This window comes from Bubalus kerabau, chromosome 7 (assembly GCF_029407905.1).
Source record: "Bubalus kerabau isolate K-KA32 ecotype Philippines breed swamp buffalo chromosome 7, PCC_UOA_SB_1v2, whole genome shotgun sequence".
Classification (NCBI taxonomy): Eukaryota; Metazoa; Chordata; class Mammalia; order Artiodactyla; family Bovidae; genus Bubalus; species Bubalus kerabau.
This window is the reverse complement of record NC_073630.1, coordinates 88,616,458-88,626,339: the sequence shown is the minus strand read 5'-3', so window position 1 is coordinate 88,626,339 and position 9,882 is coordinate 88,616,458.

Below are 9,882 nucleotides of genomic sequence, written 5' to 3'. Positions count from 1 at the left end.
TATACCTTAAGTTGTGCATAGAGGATAATGGGGGGTGGGGGGTAGAGTCATGCAAGGTCAGCAGCCCTTGATCCTTATTGAAGCCAGGCTTTCTTTCTGCAAACTTATCATATGCAAAAGCTTTAGGTGATTTACATCATCTTCTGGCCAGGAGGCTTGTTAACATTTTATGACCCTTTCTTCAGAAAACTTATCTTTCTCTAAAGGTTATTATTCTGAAGTCAGGTGCCACCCTCCAAAAACATTAGATAAAGTTGCATTCCTATAGGGCAAAAGTGTGGTGGGCTATAACAAGAAAAGAATTAACTCAAGGGTCCAAGGTTACAAACATTAAAGCTACTACTTACATTTCTATATACCAACTATATTAATCAATACACTCCCAGGGACACAGTAGGTAAGGGATATGGAAACTTGGCAGCAAGCATTAGCTCAACAAAGAAATCCTCTACTAGTTCTATTCTAATAATTTTAACTCTCTGAGAATCTCTGCATTATTAGAATATCTTAAGCTTCCTGTGCCTTTCATGGTTGGGAGGCTATGAACAATCACATGCATAGCTGCAGGAGTCTGAAGAAACCTGTCAGGCAAACTAGAAAGTCATCAGAGGGGTTTGAATTGAAACACTCCTATTATGCCCAGGAGACTTATTAACTAGAGCTCTAAATTGATTTTCTTCAGAGAAAGGTGGTCAGGGATAGCCCCTCGTTAATGTCAGAAGAGTTGGTGAAAGTCGTGAAATAGTAAAACAGACAAATTTTGGTTTTGGGGTAGATGCTCAGGCAGGTCCAGGGGGCCTCTCGAGCCTGACTCGCCTTGCCCATCAGGGCTCTCCCGCATGACCTTGTCATGGTTGGGAACTCCTGTGCTGGCTCCCGGCAGAGTGGGTTGCCATTTCCTTCTCCAGGGGATCTTCCCAACCCAGGTATCAAACCCGGGTCTCCTGCACTGCAGGCAGATTCTTTACCGACTGAGCTTCTAAAGTTATACTAAAAAGAAATTAATAAATGTAATTATATTTAACATATTGAGAGTAAAAACAAGGACAATAGCAAGTCTACTCATAGCATCCACATTATTTTGTAGATATTCAGAATTCGTAACTTCATTTTGATGAGAATTTTTAGTTTCTCCTTGCTATAGAAATTGCTCAATAATTGGAATTCTGTAAAAAGATATGTCTTTTAATTTTATTTGAGAGGTCATTAACAGTTCTTCATTTTCACTGTGCATCCAGTCTCAGCATCACTTCTTAAAGTTATGGCAAGACATTTGACTTCATCCAATTTAACTCATTTCCCAGAACAGTGTTTGTGGAATTAGAAATACAGCAACTACTACCTATTTCCTATTATAAGACTGAGATATTTGCAAAAAATTTTAATTTCATGACCTAATTCTCTTTTCTCATTCACTTTTTAGTCATCTATTATTTTCACTCCTTTGATAATGAATGTAAGTTCTCAAGTGTATATTAAGAAAATATATAGCCTGTACTATATATAGGGACTATATAAAGGGACTTATTGAATTTTCATTCTCTCCTAATGAACCTGACTATATTTACAGATTGTATCTATATACATATCTAAATCTATATATATTCTTACGAAACTGGACACAACACCACTTAGCTGCTTGCAGATACGATGTGATATTCCTTGGGTTTGTTGAACACGGATTGAATTAAATACTATTGCATTATAATATATTTTGAACCACACTTTAGATTAGTATTTATCATTCTTTTGTCTCTTTCATCAAGGTGCTATTGCCTTGTCCCTCCCACAACACTTATACCTAAGTATTCAATCCTTTATCATGACAGGAAATAATATAGACATCATTTTCTTTAAACCTAGGCCCACTATGACTGACCTAATCAGAAACAATGGGCACAATACAAAAATTACAAATTTTAGGACAAATTAGTGAATCAAATGAAAGCAATCTGAGAGCACTTATGAAAAATGTGTACCAGGAAAACAGTTTATGATTAAAGTGGTGCAGGTGCAGAAATGCATTATCTTATTAATCAAGAGGACCATCATCCACATTATATGATATTCTTCAGCCTAAGGCATAATTGATATTAAAAATAAATTGAAACATTGAGACTTGGAAAATTATACAAAAATTTACTGTAGAATTTTTTACAGAATCTCTTCAGATAATTGATACATTTTTTAAGAAAAATAGAAGTAATATCCCTTTCCTGGATCACAGCCTTGTTGCCACAAAGGGACTTACATAACTAAATGAAGCTATTAGCCGTGCCATGCAGGACCACCCAAGATGTATGGCTCATGGTGAAGAGTTCTGACAAAATAAGGTCCGCTGGAGGAGGAAATGGCAACCCACTCCAGTATTCTTGCCAAAAGAATTCCATAAACAGTGTGAAAAGGCAAAAAGATGTGAGACTAGAAGATGAGCCCCACAGGTCAGAGGGTGTCGAATATGCTGCTGGGGAAGAGACGAGAGCTATAACTAACAGCTGCAGAAAGAATGAAGTGGCTGGGCCAAAGCAGAAGCAACACTCAATTGTGGATGTTTCTGGTGGTAAAGTAAAGTCTGATGCTCTAAAGAACAATATTGCAAGGGAACCCAGAAAGTTAGGTCCATGAATCAAGGTAAATGGGACATGGTCAAGCTAAAGATGGAAAGACTGAATTAGTGAGCTAAAATGAACAGGTTCGGTGAATTTAATTCAGATGACCATTATATCTACTATTGTGGGCAAAAATCCCTCCCTAGAAGAAATGGAGTAGCCCTCATAATCAACAAGAGTTTAAAGTGAAGTACTTGGATGCAACCTCAAAAATGAAGAATAATTTTAATTTGTTTCCAAGGCAAACTACTCAACATCAAATAATCCAAGTCTATGCCCCAAACACTGATGCCAAAGAAGCTGAAGTTGGCTGGTTCTATGAAGACCTACAACCAATTCTAGAACAAACACCAAAAAGAGATATCCTTTTTATCATAGGGGATTAGAATGCAAAAGTAGAAAGTCAAAAAAGTAATCTGGAATAACATAAAAGTTTGAACTTAGAGTAGAAAATTAAGCAGGCAAAGGCTAACAAAGTTTTGTCAAGAGAACATGCTGATCATAGTAAACACCCCTTTCCAACAACCCAAGAGACAACTCTACACAAGGACATTGCCAGATGGTCAATACTGAAATCAAATTGATTATGTTCTTTGCAGCTGAAGATGAATAAGCTCTGTAGAGCCAGCAAAAAGAAGAAGAAATTCAAAAAGGCAAGGTGTTGTCTGAGAAGGCTTTACCAATAGTTGAAGAAACAAGAGAAGCAAAAGGAAAGGAAGAAAGGGAAAGATAAACCTAACTGAATGCAGAGTGCCAGAGAACAGCAAGGAGAGAAAAGAAGGCCTTCTTAGTCTAACAATGCAAAGAAATAGAGGAAAACAATAGAATGGGAAAGACTAGAAAGCTTTTCAAGAAAATTGGAGATATCAAGGGAATATTTCATGCCAGGATGGGCATGATAAAAAACAGAAAAGGATCTAACAGAAGCAGAAGAGAGTAAGAAGTGGCAAGATTACACAGAAGACTATACAAAAAAGGTCACAGTCATCCAGGTAACCACAATGGTGTGGTCACTCACCTAGAGCTGGACATCCTAGAGTGAGAAGTCAAGTGGGCCTTAAGAAGCATTACTGTGAACAAAGCTAGTGGAGGTGATAGAATTCCAGCTGAGTTACTTAAAAATCCTAAAAGATGATGCTGTTAAAATGTTGCACTCAATACATCAGCAAATTTGGAAAACTCAACAGTGATCACAGCACTGAAAAATGTCAGTTTTCATTCCAATCCCAAAGAAAGACAATGCCAAAGAATGTTCAAACTACTGCACAATTGCACTCATTTCACATGCTAGTAAGGTTATGCTAAAAAATCCTTCAAGCTAAGATTCAGCAGTACATGAACCAGGAACTTCCAGATGTACACCTGGGTTTTGAAGAGGCAGAGAAACCAGAGGTAAAATTTCCAACATTCATTGGATAATAGACAAAGCAAGGGAATTCAAGAAAAAAAAAATTTCTGCTTCATTGACTATGCAAAAGTCTTTGACTGTGTGAATCACAACACACTGTGTAAAATTATTAAAAAGATGGGAGTAACAGACCACCTTACCTGCCTCCTGAGAAACCTGCATGCAGGTCAAGAAACAACAGTTAGAACCAGACATGGAACAACTGACTGATTAAAATTTGGTAAAGAAGTATAACAAAGCTGTATGGTGTCAGCCTGCTTATTTAACTTATAAGCAGAGTACAAGATGTGAAATACCAGGCTGGATAAATCCCAAGCTGGGAGAAATATCAATAACTTCAATGATGCAGATGATACCACTCTAATGGCAGAAAGTGAAGAGGAATTAAAGAACCTTTTGATGAGGGTGAAAGAGGAAAGTGAAAAAGGTAGCTTGAAACTCAACATTAAAAAAAACCTAAGATCTTGGCATCTGGTGCCATCAGTTCATGGCAAAGAGAAGGGAAAAAGGGGAAGGAGTGACAGACTTTATTTTCTTTTGGATGATGACTATAGCCATGAAATTAAGAGATGCTTGCTAATTGGAAAGCAAGCTATGAGAAACCTACAGTGTATTGAAAAGCAGAACCATCACTTTGCTAACAAAGTTGTGTATAATCAAAGCTATGGTTTCTCCATAGCTATGATGAAATGCTTGAGACCTTGAGTGTGGTCTGGAAGAGGTGACCACCACCAATGTTGACACTTAGACCTTGTCTCAAAAGTCAGCATGATGAGTGTGCCATAGTGCCTCTCCCAGCTGGCCAAGTACTCTGGCCCCACCTACTCTACATGACAGACTTACATTATGTCTGGACAACCACACAAGGGAGAGGACACAAGCTTAGGCTGCACATGAGCATACCTACACAGGTGGTGTATAGGACCTCTGTGAGCACACACACCTCACTGCCTTCAGCACTCTCCACCCATGGTGAAAGGAAAATAATTACTGTGAAAATAGCCTGATCAAGCCTAACTCTCAGGGCCTCTACTCCAGCAAACAGTGAATAGACCCTGCCTGTGATAGGGTGGCAACAGCTTGGAGCAGAGAGGGAATCCCACCCTACATCCTTCTGGGTTTTAGACACTTAAGCAGCAACAATGCCCCCTATCAAGGTGATAACACCCAGCACACACACCCTGAAGGAAGGCATGATGGGCATCCATTTCTAAATCAGCCTTCATACCAAAGACATTGAAAACATGCAGTCTACACAGGGATACTCACACATTAAAACACCCTTTCAAGACCACAATACAAAACTGTTTCTCCTAAATTCAGAGAAGGCAAAGTTAAGTGAAATGAAAAAGAAGAGAAACACGCCCATTAAAAGAGCAAGAGAAATCCCTTGAAATAGCAAATGATGAAAGAGCCATCACCAGTCTACCAGGTACTGAACTTTAAAAGGAGGTAATAAAAGTATTAATTAAATTAAGAAAAAGTTATAGATAAAAACACTGATCATTATAACATGTAGTTAGAAATTATAAAGATCAACCAATGAAAAAGAATTAAATTTGACATAAAAAGCAATTTATAAACAATGACTAGGTAACTAAATGACACAGAAGAAAAAATAAGTCATCCAGTAAATAGAATAGTGCCCATCAACAGATAACAATCTTAAGAAGATGTAGGATATATGTACAAAGAATATTACTCACCCTTAGAAAGTATAAAATTTTTCAATTTGCAGCAACATGGATGGAACTAGAAAGCATTATTCTTAGTGAAATATGTCACACAGAGGAAAAATACTACACCATTTATATGTAGAATCTAAAAAATAATACAAATGAATCTATATACAAAATAGACTCAGATTCACAGACATAGACAATAAATAAAATCATGCTTACCAAACAGCAGGAAGGGAGCAACCAATTAAGAGTATGGAGTAAGAGATGTAAACAAATAATTACAAAAATTGATAAGCAAAAGAATCTAATGGATAGCAGAGGGAATTATACCCAATGTCTTATAATAATGTGTAATGGAATATAACCTACAGAAACACTGAATCATTAAGCTATACCCCTGAAACTAACACAAAATTATAAATAAACTACACTTCAAGGTACATAGATAGATAGAAACAGATAGGTAGATAGAAAATTTTACTCCTGGAACCTGTGACTCTTTTTTGGCTGTACTGTGGCTTTGTTGCTGCGCAGCCTTTCCTCTAGCTGCAGGGCATGGGGGCTGCTCTCTAGTTGCGATGCACAAGTTTCTCGTTGATGTGGCTTCTCTTGTTGGGAAGCACAGGTTCTAGGATAGTAGTTGCAATGCATGGGCTCACTATTTGTGGTTCCCAGGCTCTAGAGCACAAGCTCAATAGTTGTGGTGCACCAGCTTAATTCATCCCATGACATGTGGGATCCTCCTGGATCAAGGATCAAACTTCATGTCTCCTACGTTGCCAGGCAGATTCTTTACCACTGGGCCACCAGGGAAACCCCAAACCTCCCACATCTTAAATGGCAACATGACATATTCTATGGACAAGCTCTTACACAAAGAAAGATTAACCACTGAAAATGATATTTAAAAACAACTATTTAGTGTCTAGAAAATGCCCTAAAAAGACATGCAGCAAATAAAGACACATTTGTTCCAGAAAAATACACTAACAGTAAAGTTGCTGAAAGCCTGTGATGTTTAAACCCAAACTGCTCCCTCTCATACTATCCATTAGCAGAAAAATAGATTCCACTCTAAGTAGGTTCAGAAAGAACACTTGGCTCTCACTACCTGCAGCTCCTATTTGTGTGTTATTGTATCTTCATAGAAGGATCAAGCCACTTGAATTTCTCTCTCACACACACACCCTAGCTGTGTGTTACAGTAGGTAAGTTCCAGACAAGTATGACCAACAAAGTTCCCCCTTCTTCCACACAACCCCAGTCATAGGGCAGTTGTTTGCTCAGTTCATTCATAGATGCAGGCTCTGTGATGAAAAAGGCAAGCTAAAAATAAACCCTACTGTTTACAATTAAAAGAGGGATGTCACAGAGAAAGAAGTGTGCCTTGATCCCTATCCCCAGATCTGGAAGCCAAGGTGCAGAGTTTCATGATAGGGAGACTTAGGACATAAAGTGAAAGTCGCTCAATCATGTCTGACTCTTTGCAACCCAGGGACTATATAGTCCATGGAATTCTCCAGGCCACAATACTAGAGTGGGTACCCTTTCCTTTCTCCAGAGGATCTTCCCAACCCAGGCTAGAACCCAAGTCTCCCACATTGAAGATGGATTCTTTACCACCTGAACCACAAGGGAAGCACAAGAACACTGGAATGGGTAGCTGTTCCCTTCTCCAGGGGATCTTCCCGACCCAGGAATCGAACTGGAGTCTCCAGCATTGCAGGTGGATTCTTTACTAATTGAGGTATTAAGTAAGCCCTAGGACATAAAAGCCATTCTCAAAGCACTCACTTCATTTTTTTATCAAATTGTGGGAAGTTCAAGCCTATAATTACTCACAAACTATGAAAGATATGTTGGTAAGCAGTTAAGAGGAAGCTGATTGCTTCATGACAGATACAGGCTAAACCACTGGCAAGCTAGTTTATCAAAGAAAACCAGAGAAAGAAACAGCTAAGGAGAGCCTTCCTGAGGTCTAGCTAAAAGACAAAGAACACAAATAAATAAAATGAGAAACTAAAATAAAGAATATAATAGACCATAGGTTACTACTGTGATATTCCTACAAACTGGAGAACTTAGAAGAAATGGATAAATTCTTGTAAGCATGACCTATCTTCAGGCAACTATACTTAAAGAAGAAAAGTATAATGACAATGTATTATAATAATATTCCATCTAATAGAGCCTATAAATAAAAGATAGAAATCATATTTTACAAAAGTAACAAATGGAAAGTTTGGAGTTGAGAATTACTATATCTGAAATGAAAAATTCACCAGAGGGAGTCAATAGTAGATTTTAAGAAGCTGATGAAAAAGCCAGGAAACTTAAAGATATTATAGATCAATAAGTTAACATAATCAAATGAACAGATGGAAAAAAAAAAGAATAATGAATAGAAGTTTAGAGAATGGTGATACATAATAAACCACACTAACATACTCAGAAGGAGAGAGCCAGAAGAGAAAAGGTGCAGAGCAAAATATTTTATTTTAAATGTGTGAAAACATTCCAATTATGATGCAAAATCCCAACTACACATCCCAATTGTCCAACTAATTCCAAGTAGGATAAATATTGGCAAGCCATACACAGATACTAGTGAAATGTTGAAAGCTAAAGCAAAAAGTCTTGAAGAACTAAAAGAGAAATAATTCCTTTTTACAAGTGAATGCGAAGATATTGCTTATTTCTCATAAGAAATAAGGAATGTTCCATGGCAGTGGGATGACCTTTTAAACTGCTGAGAGTCAAAACTTTCAGCCTAAAATTCATTATCAAGCAAAACTATTTTTGAAATATGAGTGAAAAATATAGTCTTGTGTGCTCTAACTCCAAAAGATAATTTATTGCTGGGAAATGTGCTCTACAGGAAAAACTGAGAGAAGTCCTATGGCTGAAGAAAGCAAACCCAGACTACAATTCTAATCCCCATGATAGACCAAAGAGCAGTGATAAACATAAGTAATTTATAAAACAGTAGAAGTGCATGTATCTTTTCCTTTCTTCTCTTAACAAATAAAAAAAGCAAGCATGTAAAATATGTATCTAGTTGCATTTCCAGGCATATGACATATAGTTATTTAATAATATATTTGAGAGGCGGGAGGAATGCAGCAGTGGTGAAAAGTGAAGTGAAAGTGTTAATCACTCAGTCATGCCCAACTCTTTGCAACCCCATGGACAATAATAGCCTACCAGGCTCCTCTGTCCATGGCATTCTCCAGGCAAGATACTGGAGCAGTGGTACAGGGCCAAGGTGAAAGTGACCTGCAGTGGCTTAATACTGCAGTAGCATGCTGTACCTGGCAATGCACCGACTGAGAATGGTGGTTCAAAGTCCCACTTCTGGCCCCAAAGAAAGTGAGGGAAGTTGAGCAATATGTCCACAATGATGACCAAAATATTGATGTCCTTTTCATTATAGGGGACTGGAATGCAAAAGTAGGAAGTCAAGAAACACCTGGAGTAACAGGCAAATTTTGCCTTGGAGTACAGAATGAAGCAGGGCAAAGGCTAAGAGAGTTTTGCCAAGAGAATTCACTGCTCATAGCAAACACCCTCTTTCAAAAACACAAGAGAAGACTCTACACATGGACTTCACTAGAGATCTCTTCAAGAAAATTAGAGATACCAAGGGAACATTTCATGCAAAGATGGGCTCAGTGAAGGGCAGAAATGGTATGGACCTAACAGAAGCAGAAGATATTAAGAAGAGGCGGAAAGAATACACAGAAGAACTGAAAAAAATAAAATAAAATAAAGATCTTCATAACCCAGATAATCACGATGGTGTGATCATTGACCTAGAGCCAGACATCCTGGAATGTGAATTTAAGTGGGCCTTAGGAAGCATCACTATGAACAAAGCTAGTGGAGGTGATGGAATTCTGGTTGAGCTATTTCAAACCCTAAAAGATGATGTCGTGAAAGTGCTGCACTCAATATGCCAGCAAGTTTGGAAAACACAACAGTGGCCACAGGACTGAAAAAGGTCAGTTTGCACTCCATTCCCAAAGAAAGGCAATGCCAAAGAATGATCAATTGCACTCATCTCACACGCTAGTAGAGTAATGCTCAAAATTCTCCATGCTAGGCTTCAGCAATATGTGAACCATGAACTCTGATGTGTTCAAGCTGGTTTTAGAAAATGGAAAGGAACCAGAGATCAAATTGC